Source organism: Zeus faber (assembly GCF_960531495.2).
Source record: "Zeus faber genome assembly, chromosome: 18".
NCBI lineage: Eukaryota > Metazoa > Chordata > Actinopteri > Zeiformes > Zeidae > Zeus > Zeus faber.
Genome location: NC_137210.1, coordinates 19975559 through 19978058, shown reverse-complemented (window position 1 = coordinate 19978058; position 2500 = coordinate 19975559).

Sequence of the window (2500 nt, the reverse complement as noted above, 5' to 3'; positions counted from 1 at the left end):
GTGTGGGTGTTAAGCAGCATGAGCCGCCGAACAGAGTTGCCGAGGAGGCCAAGCAGTCGACGCTGGAGCTGCAGCACAAAAGTTCTAAGTCTCATGCAGAACGGCCTCCAAAATGAGAGCGGACAAAGTTGATGTTGGCCGAGTCGGACGGGGGCAGACAGACAGACGAACACTCACAAGGACAGTGGATAAAGGCAACAAAAGTACAGCGCTAAAAATACCACAGATATGAATCAGCAACCCCATTGAACAAGTTTCAACAAAAACGACACGTCGTGAGCTTCACGGAGCTGCGGTTGGAGGCGGCGCTTCCATTCAGGAACCCCTCGTACCCAAGGCCGGAGCACAAAGACGCATAACCCGACGTGAGGAGCATTGAACTCAAAAATAGTAATGCGCTGTGATGACCTACGGACATTTTACAAGACAATAACCGTGATATTCCCGTATTCTAGGATAGTAACAACCCCATAGACACCACCACACACCACTAAACACAGCGAAGAGCGGCGCCTGGAGCCCATGCAGCCGGTGCTGCAGGGCAGCTTCCCCGAAACACCCAATCTGGACTTCATTGCGCTTTGTTTGAAGTTCTGGAGTGATGGGTGGAAAGTGGAATTCCACCTGCTTCATCTCCCCCAAAAAGTAGGGATGGTAGCTCAGGCGGTAGAGCTGGTGGTCTAGTGATCTTAGGGTTGCTGGTTTGATCCCAGGCTCCTCCTGCTAGCATGCTGTAGTGTCCTTGAGCAAGACACTTAACCCCTAATTGCTCCTGATGGCTGCGTCCGTCGGTGATTGAACAATTGTAAGTCGCTTTGGATAAAAGCGTCTGCTAAATGTAATGTAAAAAAAACTCTGAAACTGGAGGCTTCTCTACTGGAGAATTAGTTAAATATCCCACCATGTATCGTTTTGGAGTAGTGCTGCTTTTCTGAAGGCAAAATGTGGCCCAGTGAGGTGTAGAGAGTCTGATATTGATTATTTATTTGATCAAATACACAAACATCTGCTGCTGTTGTTGCTGCTGCTGCTGCTGTTGTTGTTATCGTTGCTGCTGTTTTTGTTGCTGCTGTTGTTGCTGCTGGTGTTGTTGTTGCTGCTGTTGTTGTTGTTGTTTCTGTTGTTATTCTGTTGTTGCTGCTATTGTTGCTGCTGCTGTTGGTGTTGCTGCTGTTGTTGTTGCTGCTGTTGTTGCTGCTGGTGTACCGGACCATTTTACAATCAAATGTGACATCCTCTATATGTGATTATATGTGACCCACATGTGAATAAACCATTTAAATGCGTGTTCAAATGGCGTTTAGAAGTTGTAAGTGCTAAAAACACATGAAAATATATTTGATCACATATAAATGATGATACATGTATTTGAAGTCATTATTATTATTATTATTATTATTATTATTATTATTATTATTATTATTATTATTATTTTTTTTTTTTTTTGTAGGTGCAAAAATATATTTATGTTTCTGTATTTTACAGAATATAGACAAGTGGATTGTAGTATTTATAGCATCATTTTCCATTTGTGCGTGTATTTATTTTATTATATATCTTGTGAGTAGTCACACAGAATTCCTGCCATTCTTTGATCTGTACATATTTAATGTAATTTTAGACTATTAAAACAACATTTCATCGATTAATACCCGCTTGTTATCGACGGCGAAGCTGCACTCTGGATTCACACACATCCATTTTCGACGTTCTTTGTCACTCCGGGGTTTCGGGGGCACCGTAAGCTTTTAATCGGCACTTAAAAGTCTCCTCTGAGTGCGTTGTGAGGGGCGAGCGACACCCTTCCTGCCAGATTATTCTTCCACTGACTCATTTCTGCAGGGGCTGGTAATGAAGGCTCCTCGAAATTAGAACAGCACACACCTACCCCATCCAGCCAAAAATAGAACCAGCCTGGCCTCCAGAGAGAGGGAGGGAGAGAGAGAGTGAGAGAGAGAGAGAGAGAGAGAGAGAGAGAGAGAGAGAGAGAGAGAGAGAGCGAGAGAGAGAGATGAAGAGGGAGTGAGAGAAAGAGAGGGCGAGAGGGAGGTGGGTAAAACAGTGTTCTGGTGTGAAACCAGGGCGGGAGGGAGGGAGAGCCAGCGAGGTGAGGGAATGGGGGCGGGGTTCGAGAAGGAAAGTTAATTTTGTGTACGTGACACATTTTTTCTGACATTTCAGAGCCGGGGAACTGTCCTGGAAATAGACGCCACTCGCTTCCATGTGAATAAAAGTAAACCCCCGCTCACAGTCACCACCTAGATTTTGGGTTTTGTAGGTCGGCCAAAGTATGTTTTCATCAAATGTGACTTTTTTTCTTTTATCAGAGCCGGTTTGATAAACTGGGTCAAAACAACAGAATGTTGTGATTCTCTGGTGAATGTACTGACTGAGCCCTCATCATCATCGTCCTCTTTAGCGGTGACAGCGGGGGCTTTCATAGTCTTTGGTTTTCTTTTTTTTGAGAAAGTTAAACACACACACACACACACACACACAC